The sequence below is a fragment of the Poecilia reticulata genome, linkage group LG8 (genome assembly GCF_000633615.1).
Source record: "Poecilia reticulata strain Guanapo linkage group LG8, Guppy_female_1.0+MT, whole genome shotgun sequence".
NCBI lineage: Eukaryota > Metazoa > Chordata > Actinopteri > Cyprinodontiformes > Poeciliidae > Poecilia > Poecilia reticulata.
Window position 1 is genome coordinate 5881167 of NC_024338.1, and position 8949 is coordinate 5890115.

The 8949-nt window shown below is 42.2% G+C and overlaps 1 long non-coding RNA gene across 1 annotated transcript in view; it reads right to left on the reverse strand.

Annotated features, from left to right (window-relative positions):
- LOC108166463 (uncharacterized) overlaps positions 1–5154 on the reverse strand; it is a 13366-nt gene extending 8212 nt beyond the window's left edge. Inside the window, exon 1 of the long non-coding RNA XR_001776824.1 lies at positions 2507–5154. This is a non-coding gene — a long non-coding RNA (uncharacterized LOC108166463). The remainder of the gene's footprint in view (positions 1–2506) is intronic.
- Between the last annotated feature and the right edge of the window lie 3795 nt (positions 5155–8949).

Consider the following 8949-nt stretch of genomic DNA (forward strand, 5'->3'; position numbering starts at 1 on the left):
ACACACACACACACACACGCAAACACGCTGGCGCACCGCTGCCAAATGCTCTCACACAAAACACAAGCTGTGAAAAAAAAAGAAAAAAAAAAGCTACCAGCTGAATTGCAAATGCTGCAAAGTCAATGGATTATAAGATCCAGGCTGAGTTTGCTCTGATACAGACTGAAACCGTGATGCACTGATTATTGAATTACACACAGAGAGAGAGAGAGAGAGACAGAAAGAGAAAGAAAGAGAGAGAGAGAGGGTTGGCATAAGGGTGGGGTTGGAGGGGAAGGTGGGTGTCTGGATGCAGGAGAAAGCTTGAATATTTCATTGATGCGAAGCTAAAACAGCAATCAATTGAAGAGGACATTGCGTTCGAGGAGCACACCCTCCCACCCGGGCTTCTGCTTTAGAAACGGGTCGAATTAAAAAGCCGTGTTTACATTTCTGAGAAAAGAAAAAAAAAGGAGAAGAAGAAGAAGAAGAAAAAAAAGGCAGGCGTTGAAACTTCTGCTAAAAACATGAAAGGGAATGCCAAAGAAAGGCCTGGAGAGCCTGACTGGACGTCCACAAGCAGCTGGTGACTGTTGCCAGTGTTGCTATATCAATGTTTGATTATAAAAATAAAACAAAGCAAAAGATAAAAATAAAAAATCCTCTCTAACTCTAGGGATGTAGTGTTCTAGGGAACTCTACACTGATACACTGTTGAAACTGGTGCAACAGTTTGTTCCCACAGATGTTAAGTTTAAACATTTTTTAGTAGTTATCAGTTTAACAGTTTGATTTGTAAAATTTAAACTCATTAGTTTCATCGTTACTGATCTAGTTTGATGTGAAGACCTTTTCCATGACAACCATAGCTAAGGTGTGCCGTTCTCATGGCAACAACTGCCTTGGAGGTAAGAAGCTCAGCTAGCTAGCAAGTTGGACATCAAGTACCAGCACTGTTGCTAAGCTATTCAAACCTGGATACACACTTTACTTCTTCATCAAGCACAAGTTTTTAGTATGCTTTTTAACTGTTACCATGGTGACATGTTTTATCATAATACAACCAAAATAGGCATATCGACCTAGCTTATTGCTAACAGCTAATAGTTAAAGACTGACTGAACCAACCTCTATAGTTAAAACCTAATAAAAATATTTTAAGTAGGTTTAATAGGAATTTAGTTGCTATTAAAAACAAAATTGTTTGTGTGGATATTATTTAATAGCTTAATATTTAATTCCCACCAAAATTGTTGATTTTAAAGTGTGGTCTGTATGTAATAAATAGCAAATAATTGGTGACCAATGCGAAAACAACAATAGAAATTCACTAAAAAAAAAGTCTATTTCAATGCTAACGTCACTTTAGGAAGCTGCAGCTTCTTGACCACGAAGCGGTTGCTGGCAATGAACGACATATCTTAGCTCTGGTTGTCAGGGAAACGCTAACATGCCACGTTGTACAATAGATGTACAAAAAAAAAAAAAAAAAGCGTATTGATTCTGTAACAAGCTTTAATCACGTCTTTTGTTCCTTTTAGCAATCACCGCGATGGTATTTCTCATGTGAAATTAATGTCGTTTAATAAGTAAATAACAAAAATTGATTTTAAATGTACATTATCTATTGCATCTGTTACATGTAAACGATTCCGAACCAAACGTAGACGTTTCAACGGGGATTTTTAATGTGTGTTATCAGCCTTACCGTCCACCGCTGGACACCGACTACGAACGACAATACGGTTGACAGAACCGGAACCAAAATGTTCAGGTAGGCTATTTAAAAAAAGAAAGTCTGCCCCCCCCCCCGAATTTACAGGTGTCGATAACACCTCGAATAAATTTAGAAATAAATTCAACACCGTCCAAAACGTCACAGTGCAACTCCTTTTTTTTTTTTTTTTAAATCATCTATTGAAAGCGAAACTCTAAAGTCACTCCCATCCGCAGCGCGAGCGCACGAGCCGCAGCGAAAACGTTGAGCAGCAACAAGCGTTCAACTCTTTTCATCCGGCAGAAGTCTTAACGGAAAGGCGGCTGGGAGCGGGGAGGGGTGCGGGCTGCTCGGGGACAAGTTGGAAAATAGTACGGGAGAAAAAAAGAAAAGAAGAAGAAGCAATGAATGAAGGGATAAAGAGAATGGAGAGAAGAAAAAAAAAAAGAAGAAGGCTTCGCCATGACACCGGTCATCTGACTCGACTCTGGCGCTGTTTTCTTCCTTCCAGCCTCTGTGTGGATTTTTTTTTTCTTTTTTTTTTTTTTTTTTTTTCACCAACGATGATCCAGCATTTGAATAAAGCCATCCGCGTGACAGGACTGACAGCTAACCGCTGCGCGCTACGCTGGAGCCATATTGGCCCCACGCTTAGTGCCTGTGGATTAATTTTGTTCCACAGCAGTCAAGTCAAACGGACTGCGGTCAGAACGGCAGCGTGGAGCATCATCATCATCACCATCATCCTCATCCTCAGCAGCAGCAGCAGCAGCATCTTCATCTCTGGAGGACTGGGTCCATACTCACCCCCCATTGTTGGTGGAAGTCTGTCAGTTCCTCTCCGCGCAACTCAAGTCGACGGCTGCGTGTTGGCAATATCTGGAAATCACACTGAACAGAGAAAAAGAGAGAGAGAGGGAGAGAGAGAGAGAGGAAAAGAGGGGAAACGCCCCCCTTGAACACACACACTCTCTCTCTCTTTTTTTGCTTTCCATTCTCAGAAAAAAGAGAGAAAAGAAAAAGAAAAAAGAGCCTGCTCTTTTCCCTTGCGATTAAAAAGAAAGTGAAGGGATAACAATGGGAACAGTTTAAAAAAAAAATCAGAGAGGTAGATATACACTTCACCCTTTAGATCCTGGAATCTCTGGCTCTGCTACTGCGATCATCTCTCTCTCTCTTTCTCTCTCTCTCTCTCTCTGTCCTCCCATTGTTGCGAATCAAGCGTGGTCAAAGGGGCGCGGCGGCGGCACGGAGGAGAAATGGATGAAGCCTCCCTCCTTCCCTCCTTCCCTCCCTCCCCTCACTCACTCACTCACTCGCTCACTCGGTGCCGGTGGAGGGGATGCGCACTGATCAGGATGTGGAGACAGTTCAGACACTGGCTCAGCTTCTGGGCGTTGGTCTGATGTTATAGGAGTAATGGTCATAATAACAGTAGATAAGTGAAGCCCTTCGCTTGTGACACGCACTGACAAAATGCAAAAAAACACCCGGGGGAATCAGAGGGAGAATCAGCAAAATCCTGTTCAGTTACATTTCGATGTATTTCTGTTGATTCAACAGATTAAAGACACAAATGAATCGGAAAAGATTTGTAAAGTGTAAAAAGGGAGGAAGGAAGGAAAAGACAGCAGGGAAGGAAAGTAGAACTTACGCAATGAGTGAAGAAACGAAAGGGGAAAGGAAGGAAATACACAAGCAATGTTGAAAGAATGAAAGAAAAAAGGGAAAGAAGGAAAGAGAAGGAAGAAAAGAAAGGAAGGACAAAAGAAAGACACTTCAAAGAAAGAAAGGACACAAGGGATGAATAAAGACAGAACAAAAGAAATCAAGGACAGAAACAAAAGGAGCCTGGTAACAAGGATGGAAGGTTAGGAAGAAGGAAGCAAATAAGCATAGGCATCAAGAAGACAAGGAAGGAAGGACACAAGGAAAGGAAAGAAGATAGGAAGCAAAAACGGTTAAGAAGGCAGGAATGAGAGGAAGCAATGGGACAAAGAAGGACTAGAGTTAGGTCACAAGGAAGGAAGGATACAAAGAGGATAGGCAAGGAAAGGAAAGACTATATGATTGAAACATTGAATGTAAAACAGCTTCAGCTCTATGTATTTAAAGATTTAGTGTCTTATTTTCTGCGTTTCTCCTAAAGAATGTGAAAAAAAATGTCAGAAGACATCTTTCTTTCCATGAGTGCTTGGCTCTTCAACTCCCATTGGCTGATGGGGCCCTCATGACGACTCTGTCCTTGACAAGGTAGTCCCCGAGAACCAATCAGAGAGAAACACAAGCCATGAAAAAGACTTTCCCAGATATGTCAGAACCCCCCCACACCCCGCTGCTCTCTAATGGCTGTTCTAGTACACAAAACTGGTGAATCCAATTCCTCTCTCCCCAATTTTGTTCTCTCTCAAACATTACGTCTCAGAGACATCAAAGCCGTTACGGCCCCTTTAGCGTGAAACGTCTAAGAAACCTTCTCAGAGTTGCACCTCGGACAACAGTTTCTTACTCAGATATCCCCCCAGCTGAAGCAGAGGTCTGCTGAATTGGTGCTGCCATCTTTCGCTTTAGCTCGTTGTCTTTCTTTTTTTTTCTAAATTAAATTATTAGGAAGTAGACCGTAGTGTGATTTAATTAAATTCCTTAATTATGTTGATTAGTAGATCTGGATGGTTTAATCAATGAAGTAATAGTAAATAAATCTTAATTCAACAGGAAGGGAAACAATTTATCCCTCAGAGAGAGATTTTGATACATTTATTAGGACACTGATTTATCATGCACATTAAAAGAGTTTAATGTAGCTGCTATACTCTTTTTAAATGTGTTTTTTTTATATATAGTATATTAAATAAAGCTTCATTGGCCTTGAAGTTTCCCCACAACCAGGATGTGTGCATCGTCAGTGTTCCTCCTTTCTTTGTCGTCTAGTCTTAATTCCATTAGGATACAATGCGCACATTAAACAATATCTCTAACTGAGGCTTGGAAATTATTCAAATGTAACCTTCACCAAAAGTGCTCAGATGATAAACCTGCGCACCGGGAGACACTCATTAGGCGGTGGCAGGCTGCCTGCGCGGAGGGCTCCGCTTTGGAGCCGCTTGCCCCGAACATGACCGCGTTGCGCGTCGGGCTAATTAACTTTTCACAATTACAGATGGTCCTGCATTTAAATTCTAGTCTTGGATGATCGACATTCTCCATGATTAACTCTGGAGGCCGCCTCCTTTGGTTAAAAAAAGAAAGAAAAGAAATCCTAATTTTGGGGGTTTCGTCTCTCGCCTCTTCCCTCTCGGTTTTTTAATTTTATTCCTTAAAAATAAGTCTTTTTCATCAGAGGCACACGGTGGGAGCAGCTGTTGCGCAGGTGAAGGTCCTTCTCTTTCTGTCCTTTGTGTTTGAGTTTGTAGGAGGTGAAATGATAAATTCCACAAATTTCTAGCTGCTCTTTGTGAGTTAGAACTTGATTCCTGCTGCGTTTTATTTCAGATGAAGGGCCTTGCAGTGTTCGCGCGCCACATATTCTGTGGTGTTGCAAACACAAAGTTGGCCAATTTAAAGTGAAATAAACGGATTTAGGTGTGGACTGAGGCACTTTTAGCACATGAATATGCTTCGAACACTGTGGCTCTGGCTGTGTACAGTCATAATCATACTGGAAGGTGAACATCCACCCGAGTCAAAGTCTCTTGCAGCTTCTTGCAAGTTTTCCTTCAGGATTTCACATTATCTGTGTTTCCATCAGCATTTTTTTTTATATGCATTTTGAAGGATCACGTTGGAAAATGTTGATGGAAACAGCAAAATGCAAACTAACTTCCTGAATTTTGTTAGGTTTTTACACTCGCTTGAGGCAGTTTTTGGCTTTTCTGAAAAAGAGTCAAAGCAGCAAAATGTAACTTTTGTAAAAGAAATGTTTTTACGTGTTTGATGAATCTGTCGCTACGTCGTATGGTATGAAACAGATAATCTGTAGAAAGTTTTAGCTTCTCTGCCTTCTCCGAGCACCAACTAGAAACAACCAATCAGAGCCAGGAGGCGGGCCTTAGCGCTCTCAGTCATCCTCTGTATGGCGCTGTTTCCACCCCTTACTGTATGAAATGCTGAAGCTAGCAGAGCCTGTTGTCAATACTGAGGCTATTTTAGCCACTGACAACGGTAAGTTGTTTGTCCTCCACCTCCTCATGTACTGGCTGCACATTTAGCAGCCAAGTACATGAGGATGATTGACAGCGCTAAGACCCTACTTCTGGCCCAGACACAAACTGACACAACATGGTGACAGTTTTAACAAATATCATCATCATCATCTTAATATGCACATTAATGCACTAAATGGGAGTTGGAAACATATCTACTGAATAAGTCCTGATGTGGGTCTGTGCCTTACCAGAGGTAAGAAATTCTGAAAAACTTATTTGTGGATTGATTTTTGGAGTGATGGTGAAATTCTCTCACCTGAGCTGTGGTTTCCTGCTGCTCCTCCAAAGGTAACATAAAATTCTAACAAAATCTTTTCTTTTCCTTCTTTTTCTTTTAAAAAAAAGAAGCTTCTTTTTTATATGACAAAAAAAAGAAGCTTTTTTGTCATAAAAGCTTGTCAAAAGTATGAATACTTTTGCCTTGCAGTCTAAATCATATTTAAGCCTTCATCTTACATGTTAAGGTTATTACAAGCAGTTTGTTATTAATAACATCAACTGAGAGTGCTGACAATGATGATGATATGACAAGGTTGATTGTTTGAGTTTGTCAGTGTGTGTGTGTGTGTGTGTACACAGAGGCCCACAGTGTGCATGGCGGCTCCCTGACAGCGACTTCTCAGTGACTGGCTCCGTATCCGTCCTAATCCAATCCCATGGGATTTCCAGCCATTGAATTTTCCCCCCAGCAAGCGGACCGGCAGCTTCAGCGGGATCTGCGCTTCCCAAATCTCCACCAAACCTCGCCTTATCCGCCGAGGGATTACACAGCTCAGCTCCCAGGGCAGCCGCAAGAGCAGAGGTGTAGTGTACTTCCAGAGGAGTGGAAGTGGGAGTGGAAGTGAGACGGGAGGGAGGGGAAGTGCTGCTGCTGTGCTGCTCTAAGTGCGGCGCCTTGCAGAAATGTTCAGACCTTCAACCGCGAGAGTCAGAACGATTACTGGGGCTTTATGCGACAGACCAAGCACAAGGTGGTGTGTAATTGCAATTTAATGCTACATTTAGTAGGAATTAAAATCTCAAAAGTGTGGCCTGCATTTGTATTTAATCCTTGTTATATTAGATAAAAAATAATTTGCGCAACAATCCCTACAGAAAAAGATTAGTATGTTATTTCACGCTAATGCACAATTGTGAGTTTATTGTCAGTTTTTCTGCAAAAACGGTTAAAATCATTGGGCTTAAGTGACTGCTGCTAGGTACCACCTGCAGGTGGCAGTATTTCTTACTTCTACTACACTGGGATCAATGTGATGCGTTACAAAAATGGAGCTGCTTAAAAGGGCAGTATCATATAAAATCGACCTTTTTGAGTTTTACACCATGTTATTATGTTATTCCCTCATCAAAAAAACATATCTGGAATGCTGCCTTGATTTTTTCCTTACATGTTTGAGAAATCCTTTAATCTCCCATGGCAACCATTCAGGAGTGCCTAAACCAGTGTTTCTCAACCCTGGTCCTCACCGCCCCCCTGCTCTGCATGTTTTAGATGTGCCTCTATTCCAGAACGTCTGATTCAAATGATTGCATGACCATCAAGTACTGCAGACGCCTGTTAATCACCCAGAGATACAATTCAGGTGTGTGGCAGAAGGGAAATACCTAAAACATGCAGGACAGGGGGGCAGTGAGGACCAGGGTTGAGAAACACTGGCCTAATCATTTGCTCTCACCAAGTGCTGCTTTTTCCACTCTGCTGTTCCTCCTCGGAGTTGGAGTCTCCAAGCCAAGCTTCTGCCTCGCAGAGCGCCCCTACCTCTGCCACCCTCCCACTCAACTCCTTCAGACTAGCCAGCACCAAGTAGCAAACACCAGCTGGAACTGCACGTTCGCTGAGCTCATTATACGAGCTAAGAAGTGGCTCATATAATGGCAAAAATGTTGTTAAAAGAATAATAGTGGCGCGATGCTGTGATGATTTCCTGAAGATGGAGTGTTGGAAAGAGCAGGGGTTTCTTAAAGAGACAGAAGTCCAATTTTAAGCCAGTAATTGTCTTCATGTCACCTTTACTTAAGGTATCATATAGTTACTGGACTGTGCTATAAAATGCCACTCGTACCTGGAAAATACACAATGCTGTCCCTTTAAGATTGTGGTAGAGTCTCCCTTCCACCTGGACAATGACCCTAAACATGGTGCAATTATTCCTCTTAGAGGCTGGAAACAAATTTATGCTGCTCTTTTCAGATTTTTATTTGAAAATAAAACCTCACCATATATCATTTTCCTCACTCTTCACAGTTATGAACTACTTTTGTGTCAGCCGGTCACATAAAATCCCTCTAAAAAGCATTGATGTTTACGGTTTCCAACGTTTAAAGGGTACCAAAACTTTCCCGCGGCGCCGTAAAGTCTCAGTGTAGCCGCGCCACGGGACTGCGCCGCCATTTATCATGCTTTTATTATTTGTCACAGAGTACCAGGATGCAGGATTTTTACAACTGCTTCGTAAGGGCCGAGTGGAAAACACACACACACACACACCGATACACACGCTTAAACCTGACCGTCTTTACCTCTGCAGCTTCAGTATTACATAACTCTGCTGCAAGGTGCCTGTCAATCACTTTAAAAAAAAAAAAAAAAAAGAAAAAAAAATGTCATTATGCACACAGCCAAGTGGGATTGGCGGCTTCTTTTGTCAACTCCCAGGTTTTGAGGTCACTTTTTTGACGTCTCTACCTGAAGTCGTGTCAGACCGTGGGAAGAACTCGGACAGGACGGCCGAGTTGTAAAACCTTCCTCCGTCCCGTCGCTCTCCGTGGCTGTTTTGCTGTTTTTTCTTCTTTTTCGTCTCCTTTTTTTTGTGCTCTTTGCTTCCCTAATTTCTTCTCTCTGTCTTGCCTCTGTCTCTCTCTCCCTCCCTCTTTTGCAGTCTGCTCAGATCCCTGCGGTATGAGCACATTTCTCATTCCCTCTCCTCTTTCTCCCTCGCCCCGGCTCCCTCAAGATTGCTGCTTTATTAAACAGACTCTCCCTATCTTTCATTTGCCACTCTCCCCACTGTGATACCCACTGTAAATCTCTCCACAGCTTATATA